The sequence below is a fragment of the Manis pentadactyla genome, chromosome 4 (genome assembly GCF_030020395.1).
Source record: "Manis pentadactyla isolate mManPen7 chromosome 4, mManPen7.hap1, whole genome shotgun sequence".
Lineage (NCBI taxonomy): Eukaryota > Metazoa > Chordata > Mammalia > Pholidota > Manidae > Manis > Manis pentadactyla.
Genome location: NC_080022.1, coordinates 148299655 through 148314470, shown reverse-complemented (window position 1 = coordinate 148314470; position 14816 = coordinate 148299655). Strand labels below are relative to the sequence as shown.

The 14816-nt window shown below is 49.6% G+C and overlaps 1 long non-coding RNA gene across 1 annotated transcript in view; it reads right to left on the bottom strand.

Annotated features, from left to right (window-relative positions):
* Positions 1-7002: 7002 nt before the first annotated feature.
* Positions 7003-14816, bottom strand: part of LOC118914678 (uncharacterized) — a 47505-nt gene continuing 39691 nt past the window's right edge. The window contains exons 2-4 of the long non-coding RNA XR_008997254.1: positions 9381-9422; positions 7611-7723; positions 7003-7197 (exon numbers count right to left, since the gene is read on the bottom strand). This is a non-coding gene — a long non-coding RNA (uncharacterized LOC118914678). The remainder of the gene's footprint in view (positions 7198-7610; positions 7724-9380; positions 9423-14816) is intronic.

Sequence of the window (14816 nt, the reverse complement as noted above, 5' to 3'; positions counted from 1 at the left end):
CCTATGAAGATGTCCATGCGGTATGGAACTGAGGCCTCTGGATCACACCAGCACGAACTTCCCAGGCCTGTGAGTGAGCCACCTCGGGATGTGGCATCCTGGGGTGGGCACTCCATCCCCAGCCCAGCCCTCAGATGACTGCAGCCCTGGGCCAGCATCTTGACTATAACTTCAGGAGAAACCTGGAGCCAGAGGCTCCCAGCTAGGCTGTTCCAAATGTCTAGCCCAGAGAAACTATGTGAGATAATAAATGTTTGTTGTTTTAAGTCACTGAGTTTTGGGGTAATTTGTCACGCATCAATAGGTAGCTGCAGCAAGAAGTTACAGGCCAGAGCATCAGGGCCCCTCCACACCATGGCCTGGCTTTTTAACCACGGACCCCCATGACTTGAAGGAGCTCAGGAGCCTGAGCTAGGCTGGAAAGGTGGGTTCTTAGGGTTGGTTTCAGCAAAGAGACAGCCGCAGTTGTGGCCACAGAACAATTTAAGTCCCACCAACATTCCTCAGCCACACCCCTAGGGCCCTGTAGCCTGAAGATTGGGTCCACATGTCTTAGCAGGCACTCAGGCCCTCCACAATCTGCCCGGGGCCCACCTGTATTGTCTCATCCCCTCCCACTCCATGGTCCCTACTGTCCTCTCTCACTGGGCCTCTCACTATTCCCTGGGCAAGAAAAGCCCTCCTGGGACTCCACACCTTTGCATATGCTATTCCCTCAGCCTTGAACATGACCCTCCCTTTAGTCACCTGCCAAATTCCTGCTTGAAACCACAGTGCAGAGGCTGCCCCGCCCCCAGCACCCGGCACTTGGTGATGCATGCCTTCGCCTCCCCATCTCTCCCTTCAGATGCCCTCGGAGAGCAGGGCCGAGTCTGCCTCATCCACGGGACTTTATCGCAGGGCCCTGGGCCTGGCATGCAGTCTTTCCCAGGAAATTCCCCGGAGCCTCTCTGCTCCCCAGCTTCCCCAGTAGCAAGGACAGGCCCCACCATCTTCTCTTTCTTTTTCCCTCTCTAGCTTCCGCAAGCAAACTTGAGAAACGGTAAATGTTTTCCCATTATTCAAATGGCATGGAAATTACCTACTTGGCATTCCTCTTTGACATGGAGCCTTTAATTAGCCACTGGCTGCCCAGTCCCCCGGTATTTCTCTGCTGCAGCTCTCTCACTTCCTCACACCCCTCCCTCCATTAGCATCTTAATTAGGGATGCCCAGGCTTTGAGGGAAGAGAGAAAAAGGGCAGTGGTTTCCCCAAAGAGTCCATCCATGGCTGGAGGAGAGCCTGGGTTCTGGTCTCCGCTCCTGTCCCCAACTCTGGTGACCTTGGACCTTGGTGGGGCCACACACAAGTCGGAGGCAGAGCTGGACTCGGAAAGAGATTTGGCCACAGCCCAGATCTCCATTCTCAGTTCCACAAAGTATCATTGCCCTGCTTCACAGACATCTCTCCAGACCCACCCTATTCCTTCCCATTCCTAAGGGCCTAGCCCCACTGCTCCCTTGCCTTTTGCCCTGGGGTTCCCACACCCTCGGGCCTCCAGGGATATGGAAGGCATACAGCATCTGATCTGAGGGGTCAGCTCTCAGCTTGGTAGGACTCAGGTGCGTACCCTGCAGATGCTCAGCTCTAATCAGCAAGTGTTTATTGTGCTTGGTCCCAGCAGGTCATCCCTGGGGGTGTATGCAAAGCAAACAGTGCGGGTGTCATGAGCCTGCAGCAGTGTGAGCCACTGTCCTGACTCTCAGGGTACTAGCAAACTAATCAAGAAGACTAGACTGTCACATAGGATGCCACCAAAAATCAGAAAGAAGGCGTAATGGCTGGACAAGTCACTCTATCTCTTGGGTGTATTAGTTAAGATAACACTAGCTGCTGTGACGGGTAAACCCTGCCATCTCAGGGTCATGTTATCTTGTTCACATAAAGGCCAAAGCAGCCCTGGGATGGGGAGGGGAGAGTGCCCTGTGCTCCCTACAGTCCCTGAGGGGCCAAGCAGAAAGAGGTTCTGCCATCTTCAATATGTAGCTTCCAAGGCTACCCTGGGCTTGGACTTCCGGCTGGCTCTTCTGTCCAAATGTCCAAGATGGATGAAAAAGATCTATCCATCCATGCCTTAATAACCTCAGCTCAGAGGTGATTCACATACCGTGAGCCCACATTCCATCGATGCGAAGCAGACTGGGAAATGCAGTCCTGATGGGACAGCTGCTTCCCCACAGTAACTCCACATTATGGAAGGGGGTCCCCATGAGCTGTCTCTGTCACAGTAAGCCCCAGGTTTACTAGGATGTGGGCGGGGAAGACGAGGTTGACTGTCAGGACTGCAAGCACCTCAGAGTTCATGCAGTCCATCACCATCCCTCCCCCTCATTCCGCAATGAGTAAACTGAGGTCTGGAGAGTTAAATGAGTCATAATAGCATACCCATTGTGAACCCTAAAACCAATGATAAAAATTATAACTATCACTCACAGAGCATTGTCTACATACACTGTTTCTGATTCTTACACAATCTGTGAAGTAGGTGTCATTCTCCCTATTTTAGATTAGGTCATTATGGTTCAAAAAGAGCAACTTGCCCAAGGTCACCTGACTTCCAAATAGCAAAGCCAAGAGTTTACCCCGCCCCAAGATGCCTCCCCTTTCACTGCCCCAGCTTCTTCCCAAACAGCTAATACTGAGCTGGCCTTGTTACAGGGACTGAGGCCCCAGGCCTTACCATGTTCTACCCTCTTAGAGTTGAAATCCCCTTGTTGTCCAGTCACCTGCACAGGAGGTAACATCATGTGCAACTATCACTATCAACAATCAGCAGAGGTCCAAAGAGGCTAAGCCACTGCCCCAAGTCACACTGCAAGGGAGAGGCTATAAAAATTAAAACTGAGTTTAGCTGTAACCTTCCAGGTGGGAGTCTAGGGTTATTACAGTGCCTTACTGTCGGGGACCTAAGTTCCATCTACCTTGTTGCTCCATAGCCTCTCCTAAATCCACTCCATGACCCAAAGTGGCTGCTCAGTGCTAGTAATTATACCTGCATTGCAGCCAGCAGGAAAGAAAAAACAGGGAAAGGGAAGGCCACTCCTCCCTTTAAGGACACTTCCAAGGAGTTGCACCTATCATTTCTGCTTCCATTCCATTGTCTAAAAGTTGGTCATATGGCCACATCTAGTTGCAGGGAAGTGGGAAAATGTAGTTTCTCTTTTGGGTGGCCATAGACAAGGTTTTTGCAGAGAAAGAAGAGAGAATGCACGTAGGAGTTCCACAGTCTCTATGGCAGAAACCAGCCAGGCTCAGCTCCCAGGCCAAGCACTGGGCCTGTGGCAGCACTGCCAGGGTGATAGAGACAGGAGCTATGGGCTTGGTGTCGTTCCCGGATGAGAAATTATGGGTCCCCAGCTGACTCCTTCCTCACCAGACTTGGCTGATATTTCTGGCTGTAAGAAGTCATCGCCAGGCAGGGGGTCTCACAGGCAACTAATCTCCAAGAATTATCTGGCTTCCACTTGTGGGGCTGATCTATCTGTGTGCTGGGAATGTTTAAGTGTCCTTTTCTGCAAGAGCAAAGAGAAGAATTGGGCCCCCTCCTCTGTCACTGACTCCTCCCTCCCAGAAACTTCTCTGTAGAGAGGGGATAAATCTGGGGTCCAAGGCTCCCCCCGCCAACTTCCCCTGGTGCCACACTGTGATGGGTAATTTTGTGTGTTAACTTGAATGGGCCACCAGCTTCCTAGACATTTGGCAAAGCATTCCTCTGGGTGTGTCTGTGAGGGTGTTTCTGGGTGAGATTAACACCTGAACTGGTAGACTGAGTAAAGTGAATTGCCTCCCTAATGCAGATGGGCTCACCCAATAGCTGAGACCTGAACAGAACGAAAAGGCTGAGTAAGAACTCTGCCTGCCTGACTGGGGAGTTGGGACACGGGTCTTTTCCAGCCTTCACGCTAAAATTATCCACTTTTGGGTCTGAAGCCCGGCAGCTTGCAGAAGAGAACTCCCACCATCAGCCCCCTGGCTCTCAGGTCTTTGGATGTGCACTGGAACCACACCGCTGGCGCTCCTGGATCTCCAGCTTGCCAGCTGCAGATCTTGGGACTTCTCAGCCACCATGATCACATGAGCCAATTTCTTATAATTAATTAGTCAATTAATTAAACTTGTATTATTCATTCATTATATATATATATAATCTCCATCCTATTGGTTCTGTTTCCCTGGAGAAAACTGACCATTGTGCACACCTACTTGAGGATCAGGTACGTTGAAGTCACTGTGCAAGCCCTGGGCTCTGTTCTTTCTCAGTCAGGGGCTTTCACGGGTCGCTTAACAGGCCTGACCCTTGGCTTCCTCACCTATCAGATGAGGCCATCATAACCACCCTGTGGGACTGGGACAAATACTGGATATGGGGAGATTACCTAAGAAAAGGTCTGGCACATGGTATTCAATTAATCTCAGGGTCCCTCTCCTCCCGCTGTCCTCACCCAGGATAAAGCCCAGTGAATTGGCAGAAGCAGGCACTGGTCATATACTTCTGGCAGTAAAGTTAACTGAGGTTCATACATTCACAACAGGTAGTACACAAAGTGACATAAAAATGCCCCCCACATTCCCCTCCTATATGAATGTAGGGTTTATACATTTCTCAGATGTTTTCCCTTATTTTGTCCTTTGAGGCTTTCCTCCCATCTTAATTTTTGCTCACCTAGGAAAATGGCAGGGGTGGACTTGGTTAGGGGGCCACCATGGCTGAATCCCCAGCTCCACACACACACACACCCAGCGGTGACGGTGTCACCCACACTCTAGAGCTGATCAGGAGTCTGTACCTGAGTTGCCAGGGTTATCCCAGACCCTCCATCCTCCGGGTTAAGAAAGATTGGGGTGGGAGGGAGGGAGGCCCCATCAGACATATTGGTGGGAGGGCCTTTGGTCCATCATGATAAAGACTGATGCTGCTTTGAAGGCCCTTTAAAAGTGTAAAAACATTTCTGTCCCTCCGCTAGGGCGAGCACCCAGGAGAGAGGACTCTGGTCCTGCTTTGACACCAACTAGAAGTGAAGCCAAGGACTCAGTGCCCTCAACTTTGACACAGGGAGGAGAGAGTCGATGACCTTCGTGGTCCTCTCCAGCCTGATTGTCTGACAATGCATCCTCTTTGGCACATCAGCACCCACAACCCCTTCCCATTAGCACCCAACCTCACTGTTAGGAAACCCCCAACTGTGTGTACCCGGGGGCAAGGGTGGAGGGTCCCCTCTGGTGGAGCACCCTGACCATCCTGGCCTACAATGGTCCTCTTGCTACTTCCTGCTCAGTGGTAGTCCCTGGGTTCCCACTGTCCCCAAGACTAGCTTCCCCAGCTCACTGGGACCCAGGGAGGCCCCATGAACCTAAAGTTGAATACCCTTCTGTTAAGTTACCCATAACTGGTTTCCATTGCTGCAACCTGACACCCTGAATGAGACATAAGCCACGCTCACATCCTGAACATATAAGCCCTGTTCTTCAGGGTGGCACACTTGCCCTGTTGCTCATCCTTGGGTTTTCCTATCCCTGCCCCTTTTCGTTATCACTTACTGATGTTTCCTCTTTCTCTTCCCCTTTTGAAAGACTGAAAAGAAGGAGGTGGTAAATCCTGAGTGAACTTATGAAAAGTATAACCCTAAAGGTAGCTCCCCATCAAAAAAGAATCATAACTGACAGAAGTATATTGCTTTGAATTAGACTGTATTCACCTAACAGCCCTTTGTTGAGCACCTGCTGGGTGCTAGACACTGTGCTAGGCACAGGGACACCTGTGAATAAAGACATGCCTTCCCCAGAGCAGCTCACAGTCCAGCCTCCCTCAACAGATCAAAATCCAAGTTACTCGGCAGTATAATGTCCTCATGTTTTATGAGATTTTGCATTATATGAATCAGACACTGTGATATAAATATATTAATAAAGGCTCATTTTATATGCAATATTTGAAATAATGTGCAATGAACTATCTTTTTAAGCTTGAAGAATGTTGAAGCTGGCAGGCCTGAAGAATTGTAAACTGTTTGCATGCTCTCTGTACGGCAATGTCACTTTGAGTGATAAAAAGAAACACCTACCAACCTCTGTCAGGAGTTGTCTTAAATGATGCCAGTTCTGAACTATATAAGGCAATCTGGAGTGTGTGTCTCACACACAAGTCTGATGTTCAGAGTTCCGGCTGCAGAATCAGAGTACGGGGATTCTTACTCCAAGGCTCCACCACTGTGTGATCTTGAACATGGCACTGTGCCTCTCTGTGCCTCCCTCTAGTGGGCTTCTGAGGACTAAGTGCATTGTTCCATGCCCTGTGCTCAGAAAAGGATCTGCAACCACTGCCGCAGGGGGCATGTGCAGCACCTCTTGGGACCCGGACCTGCGTCAGCAGGAAAGGGAGTTTGACACTCACACTTTGGGGAACATGAACAGCTGCCTAGAGCAGAAGCAGGTGAAAAAGAGCTCTGCATGACCCCTGGGGCCCCAGAGCCACACAACTACAAGCCCTTCTTCACGCGGGTAGTCCCCCCATGCCAGCACTTGCCCTTTCATACCTGGGGGCTATAGCACCTTCCAGACACTTGATCCTGACCTTGTTCACTCCTGTTTCAGGAAATCAGACACTCCAGATTCTTTTTAAAACTAACACAGCCCTAATAGGCCACATCCTCATCCAGGAGAGAAAGCAGGGTAGGTGCCCAGGTGTCCCCAAACCAAGCCTCTGGAGAGCAAATTGGTATTCCAAAAGCCTGCCTCTCCAAAGTGCTCAATTAATAAACATTTTTTAAAGCCAATCTAATGTGATAAATACTGCCCTGGAGCTCACTCTGGGGAAGCACAGTGGGCCCACCTCACCCAGCCTGGAGGACCAGGGGGTGTCCCCAGAGAGGGGACGAGGCGCTGCACTCCAGCTGTCTGGAGTGAACCCAAGGAGCCAAGTGAGGGGGTGGGGGTCGGGGGGAGCAGATCAGGCAGGGGGAACAGTTCGCACAAAGGTATGGAAAAGAGAAAGCTCAGTGCTTTCAAGGAACTGCCAGTAGCTCCAACCAGGATCTAACTTACCCCCAGGTGAAATGGTTTCTGGGCTGAGTGAAGCTAAGAGAGACCCTCTCAAAGGGGTCCATGACCTTCACACTGTGGCTGCCTCCAGCAGTCTGGTGAAGCCCATGGGACCCCACCTTTTAAAGCATAAAGTATATAGAATTACAAAGGAAACCAATTATAGCAAAGAAGTTACCATCCAAAGATTTCTATAAATATATGTGTGTTCACAGTAATATATACACCTCTTTCTCAATGCATTAAGTGACAAGATCTAGTGGCAGGAGGTAGTGCTGAGCAAATATTGTTTTTCAAGATATTAAAACAACTGTAACATGATATGAAAATGCCTACGAATTCTATTGGTGACAAATCCCAAGTACTGCTGACCCCACTGTAGTTTGTTGCCTAGATTTATAATAAAGGGAAATATTCATTGCAGTTAAAGGTTAGTGAAAATAAAGATGTGGTTTTTTAAGAGCTCATGAACCCCCAGAATCCCCCCCACATTGCCCCCAGATCTACAGGATGCAAGGAGAGAAGCACCCACCTCCCACAAAGACCTGGTTCTGTTCTCAAAGTGCTGCATCAAAGCCAGACTGCTTGTTCCACCACTGCTGCAGAATCTTGGGCAGGAAACCCCACATCCAGTGCCTCAGTTTCCTGTGAGAAACAAATGAATTGACACACAGTGCAGTCAACAGAGCGCCTGGCACATAGTAGGTGGTCAATAAATAAGGTCTAGCTGTTTTCAATCTTATTCTCAGCCCCCAAAGGCAATGGGGGGGACAGACTTGCAGATGGGGGCATTATTTACTAACTGAAGTCAGGTTAATAAGCACACGAAGCACAATTAGCAGTTATTTCAATTCTGAGGTTTGCTTGACTATAAAAGCCTCACATTTGTCCTTCCCTGATTTCTCTGCTAATTACAACTGCTGCTGTCCATCGCAGCTGCCACACAACACCCGTGCTGGCTGCATCGAAAGTAGTTGTTAAGGCAGTATAATGGTGTGTGCTGACTAATTGGCCATCGTGCCCAGGATGAATGGAGTCAGAGGATGGAGGCTGGCCAGGACCTGGGCCTAGAACCCTGAGCTGTGCAGCCCCAGTGAGCTCCTGGTCCTCCACCTGCTTCCCAAGCTGACCCACAGGACCATGACATGAATGGGTATTGGGATAGGAGTGCTGAACTAGTTGGTCCCGGGGCCCCTGGCTGGGGCCAGCCCTGCCTCTGACTTGCTGTGCAACCACGACTTGGCCCCTGAACGTCTCTAAGCTGCACTTCAATCATCTATAAAATGAGGGAGAGGAGGAGGTGGGTCTAGCTGCTCTCTAGGGTCCTTCCAGCTCCCACCACCCCTACTGTGCTTTAATTATTCCGTGGTAGGTTCTCCTTCAATGCCTGGGCTGTTTGCCCCAGTTCCCTGGGGGGCATTACTGGTTGCCTAAGGGAGAGAAAGGGTGGAGGGAGATGGGCAGAGGCAGTAGTGCTCACCAAACATTGCACCTGGAACCCTGCACTTCCCAACTTCCACGCATTTAGATGAGGCCACATGACTAGTTCTGGCCAATGGGCTGTGGGCAGAAGTGATGTGCGGCACTTCCGGGGCAAATCATATAAAAGCGAGTACATGACCACCCACGGTCTTTTCCTGTGCTGTGGCTAAGGAGGTTTTGTTGTGAGTTGGTAGAATTGCGCTGAGACAGAAGCAGCCCAGATTGCCATGATACAAAAACGTCTGTCAGAGAACATGCGCAGCAAATTTTGCAAAGGCAGGAAGTAAACCTTGGCTGTGTTATGCCATTATGGTTTGCAGGCTATTGTTACCACAGCATAAACTGGCCGCTCTTGTGTCACAGAGTAATTTTTGCTGAAGTACTCATATGATGGGTTTTTGAAATAACGGATTTAGGGAGCAACTGCTACACAGTAGTAATAAAAGAGTATACTATAGCAAGAGGGAGTAGACCTTCTAACAATGAGGCTGGCTCAGTCATGAGATGAGTGATCCTCCCAAGGCCCTCCCACCGTGCTCCCCTTAACCTTTAAGTGGGGAGCTTAAAACCAAGCTTAATGCACCAGCAATCTATGAGCAGCCGCGACAATGGGAAACCACGGCAGAGAGTGAGAGGTAGGTACTCAGAGGGGAGTTTTCAGGTAAGTTACAAAGAAGAAAATGCATCTAGTGACCACAGAATCATGCGACCAATTTCAGAACTGAGAAGACAGTGTTTGAATATGGGTTTACTCAGGGGCTCCTTCTATCAAGTGGCTATTAAAGGAAAATTAAGTTCACTTCTTAGCAGTAACTCTTACCTTCTAGGGTAAGGAGGTTTCCTTCTCCCTTCTGGAAGGGCTCTAGAATGAGGAAAAGAACTGGATCCTTTCTCATTGTTATGGCATGAAAGAATCCTACAGAACTATTTTTTTCTTTAATCCAAACTCCTTGAGTTAGGAAATAATTCTAGATTGTCTCAGTCTTAAATCAGAGACCTTAGCAATTACCATGGAGTCCACAGCAGCACACAATTCCAGAGTCACAGGAATCTTAAAACAACAGCAAGTTCAGGAAAAAAAAAAAAAGCCAGGAGAATGGGGTCATCTGTCTGCTAGGCCATCAAGGCCTAAGCTACAAGGGGAGCCACTGGCTGCCCCGTCTTGGGGATGCCTTGGTGGGCAGGCCCCCACCCTCGCCCTCTCCTGGTGCCTATGCTTCATGCCCCCACAGCGGAGCTGTGAGCAAGCTATCCCCAAGCAGCAAATAAATAAATAAAGAGTGTGACTTTGTGTCTGAAGGACGAATGCCAAGTTTCCTCTCTGGGGCCCTCTCCTAAACCTCCGCATTGCACCTCCACCTGACCCGGCTGTCAGGCCTGCCGCCCCAGGCTCTGCTTAGTTGTGATAAACACAAGACAACACATTTCCTATACCCTCAGGCCCACAGTCAGGGAAAGGGGAGTGGAAAAATCCATCCAAGCCATTCAGGGATTTATGTTTGAAACTATTTTCCTTTATCAGGGGAGAAAATGAACAGATGTTCCTAAAGGTGAACCTTATAAATCAGTGCAGCTGTGTTGGTGCATTCGTGCCATTTTTGGCAACTCAGCTGGGTTTGGTTTCTGCAGCAACACCTGGGATGTGTAATGACGCATACCCATCCTACCACCTCCCTTTGAATTCCCTACCTCTTACCTCACTTTGAATCAGCTTCAACCCCTTCTCCAGGAAGCCTTCCCAGATTAAGCTCATCTGTTTCCCACTCAAGCTCTGGCCCCTCTTCAGCCCCCAGTGAGTTCAGGTCATTCCATAAATGTTTCTTTCTCTTCATTGCATGAACACTGGTCCAGGAATCCCTAGAGAGTTAGGGGGTACTGCCTGCCTTCCCCATCAGACCAGGGGCTCCCCCAGGGCAGAACACCTCTCTCCCAGCAACCCAGCACTCCTAAGGACAGAAATCATGCTTTCCTAACTCTATCCCTTTGGCAGGTCAAGTCACTCTGCTTTAGAAAGCAGGGGAAGCAATGTGGCTGCACATTCTAACGGAAGGGTTCTGACAAGGGGAGACGCTGTGAAGTCTGAAGGTCTCAACCATGCTAAATGTTTGCACATGCTTGCAATTTTCTGGAGAAAGGGTTTTTCAAATGATCCTCAAATGCATCTGTTCAGAGCCAGACTAAGACGTCCGGAAGCACCAAGCCCTCAAAGGACTGGGGTACTGCCCTACCCACACCCACCATCTGTGATTCAAAATAAAAACAGCTCTGAACTCTAAAACACAAAGCTTCCATGATATACAAGTTCATGTACCTCAACATCTCATTTTCGGTTGATGCCCTTAGCACATGCGAAGTCTTCTCAAAGGGTGAGCCCTGTACTAGGCCAGCTATGTAGAAAAGATTAGTGCTGGTGGCTCCGAGGATGGAGATGGAGAAATAGAACACTCCCAGTCCCTGAAGCAGACAAGCAGGTGGGGAATTAGGCTAAGTCTGTCCCCTGGAAACATCTGCTTCCCCAGCCTGGGCAGAAGCAAAGGAGGTGGGGCTATTTTTCAGGTTTTCTGAACTGGAACAAGACACAGAGGACGAAACTCTATAATAGCAGCTGGGATCCTCTGGGTTTTGGACCCACTGAGCACCTTCTTTTCCAAACACCCACCCCTCCCTGTCCCTACCCTATCTCCACTCTCAGAAGCCAGGAGGGCCCCTGAAGTACTCTGGTGAAGGAAAGACTTAAGGACTCCCAAGAAACCCCACTACCACCACCTTTGAAAAGCCATCAGCCCCCAAATCTGACCCCAAATCTCAGGTGGCACCCATAGACCCCACACCCACTTCAGAGCATAGCCCCACGAACCACAGCCCACGCACAGCCCTGAAAGCCATATACCCCAAAGCAAGGGGTCAAAGTTGAGGCGGTGAGCCTGTTGCCCAACCCCCCAGGGTCTGGAGACCAAAGAGGATGTTGGATGAAGAAGCAGGAAGGCTGGAGGCTGGGAATCGGGAAAACTAGTCCTAGGTCCCAGCCTCCACTGCGCTATTCAAGCCACTCTGGCCCCCAATCTCTCCTTTTGTAAAAGGAGGGGCTTGGCCACCTGAGGGCTGATCACATCGTGGGTCTTGGTTGGGGGTCTATACCACAGAGAGGGCCTGGGCTTAGGGATCATCTCAGAGCCTTTTCTCCACCTTAGAATAACTAGTCTGACCCCAGGATGTGAGCCAACACTCCTCAAACTGGGTATTTGCCTTCAAGAGGAACCTTTAATTGCTCTGGCGAAGTACAGGCAGAGAGATGCGCAAAGGGGGTTAAACTCGGGCCCTCATCTGGCTGAGGGGAGGGTATGGCTGGTGAAACTTGCTGGGTAGGCTGTAGATAGGGTCCTGAGAACCTGGCAGTCCTGTGATCTCCTTTGGGCCCTCTTGGCTCACTCTGCTGAAAAGGAAGGGAAGCACCAAAAAGTTAAAAGGACATGGAAGGGAAACAAAGGTTTTCGGAGGCTTTGCTGGGCACATGTCTAACTGCATTCAATCCCCACAGCCCTGTGCAATTAGTACTATTGTTACCCCCATTTTATACATGAGAAAACTGAGGTTCAGAGAGGTCAAATGACCTGCCCAAGATGACACAGCAAGGAAATGGCAGGGCCAACATTTGAGCTTCAAAGTGTATGTTTTTCCATGGAATTAATCCATGATGGGAGCCTCTGGCAACAGGCTCAGAGATCCCAGGACACAGCCTAGCCAGGGCTCCTCTTCAAGGAACTAGATGAGCAGTCACTGCCCAAGGTGTGCTGAGATAGGGCCCCACACCTCTCACACCACACCACACCTGCCCTACTCCCAGGAGGCTTTTAGAGCCCAGCCACCCTTGTTCCCCTCAGCTCTGAGCCAGACACCTGGGAGGCCAGCAATCAGACACCTCTGGGGCCAGCAGCACAGTGTCTCCCTGCTGCCCCAGCTTTGCCACACCATGCTTTGTCCACAGCCTTCCTGGGCTCCCGACCCCATGGCTGCCTGACTCATGGCCACCCTGTGTAATGAAGTGTGCAGTCTAATTGCATCCCCTGATGGCAGCCCTCAGTCGTCAGGAGACAGGTGCAGAGGCTGGGGGACAGGGGGCAGGGAGCTGAATCAAGGAAGGGGCAAGGGCTCCATCCCATTCCTGTACCTGCAGACAACTGGGGGTGTCAGGGGGATGACAAGAAATTTAAAGACCAGGGAAATAGGGGGCAGAGGGGTTGCCAGGGTGGGGAAGGGTGCCTAGCCTCCTGGGACTGCAGAGTCAGGCTCTTAGAAGGAGCTCTCCAGCCACCAGATTCTTCAGACAGAATATTCTCAAATAGCTCTGTACACAGCTTAACCCCTGCTGAAAGGAGAGGGGGTCCGTCAGTGCAGAGGCCAGCCAGGCAGAGAAGAGTCAGTGGGAATGGCACTGGCCCAAAAGGCGGGACCCCTAGGCCCACCACCAGCTTGCTGTGTGACTCTGGTAAGTCATGCCCCTCTCTGGGCCTCAGTTTCCTTTTTCTGTGAATCAGGATTTGGTTAGACTCACTCATTTATGCAACAGATGATCCATGTTATGTCTGGGAATGGGGAGCACAGGTGAGACCAGAAGATAAAAGAAAAACTCAGGGTGCTTGAATAGTAGAGAAGGTAAGATTTGTAATAATACTAACAGCTATGGAGCACCTACTGTTTACCAAGCAAAACCCTATGAAATGGACACTAGTGTTATCCCCATTTTACAGATGAAGAAACTGAGACTCAAGAGAGGTTCATTAATTTGCCCAAGGCCATATAGCTAGTAAGTAGCAGAGCAACAATAAAAGTAAAGACAAAATACTGTGGGTATTCAGGAGAGGGAAGGCTTCCTAGAGGAGGTGGCTTCTGATATGAGCCTTGGAAAGACAGGCAATTTGGACATGCAAACATTTAGGGAAGGGACAATGAGAACTTCTATTAACTGAAAATTCCAATAGTACTTGTCACTCTGCCAAAACACCACCCCTGGCCCCAGGAGAGGGGCAGAACCCGGGCCAGCCTCGGAGTAGTGCAGGAAGGGTGAGTGGCAAAGTGGAAGGGGGGAGGCAGGGCAAATAAAAACACTTCCCAAAACAAGTCCTGGCCAAGCTTCTAGAATTGGGGCAGGAGGGAAACCCCAGGAGACAGCAGGGTGGTTGCCCACAGACCAGGGAGGAGGATATGCTGCCTACAGGGCAAGAGAGGGCAGTCTCCACACTGTACCCACAGCACCCTAAGAATTTAAACCCCAACTGTGACTCACGCACACATGGAACACTGGGAAGCCATGAAGTACAATTTGGGGAGGATATTTATTGACATGGAAGAGTGGTCACATATATTTCAAGTGAAAAGGCAGGTTGCAAAATAATATGTAGGGTATGATGCCATTCTTGGAGGGAGAAAAATATCTTTATTTAAATCTAGGAGGATATATAGATCTTCCTCAACTTACAATGTGGTTAGGTCCAGATAAACTCATTGTGAGTTGAAAATATCTTAAGTCAAAATGCATTCAATACACCTAACCTACTGAACATCATAGCTTGGCCTAGCCTACCTTACATGTGTTCAGAACACTTACATTAGTCTGCAGTTGGCAAGAATCACCTAACACAAAGCCAATTTTATAATAAAGTGTTGAATATCTCATATAATTTATTGAATTTCACTGAAAGTGAAAAACAGAATGGTCATCTGGGTGCAGAATGGCTGTCAGGGACCCCGTGATCACTGGGAGCTTCGGCTCAGCTCGGCTCACTGCCACTGCCCAGCATCACAAGACAATCGGAGCACGTGTCACTAGCCCGGGAAAAGATCCACATTCAAAATTTGAAGTATGGTTTCTACTGAAGGTGTATTGCTTTTGTACCATTGTAAAGTCAAAAAATTTTAAGTTGAATTTTCATCTGTATACCCAAAATTTCAACAGTGGTTATCTCTGGGCAGTAAACTGCGGTGGACTTTCACCTTCTTTACTTATTTCTAATTATTCTACAATAACAGGCATTATCTGTGTAATTGTTAAGTTTTTTTTTTTAATGAGGTAAATATATCAAGGATTTTGGCAGGGCGGTGTAGGCAGAAGAGATGGGCCAGTCACCTGGGTGCAGGCGTTGGGAAAGCTCAGTCTGGATGGGGGCGGGTTGGGTCTCCTGAGGGCCCAGAAGGCTTCCCAGTCCCCAGAAGTGAAGGGTCCAGTCTGGAAGCCCCCAGCTGCCTGATAAAAGGCAGA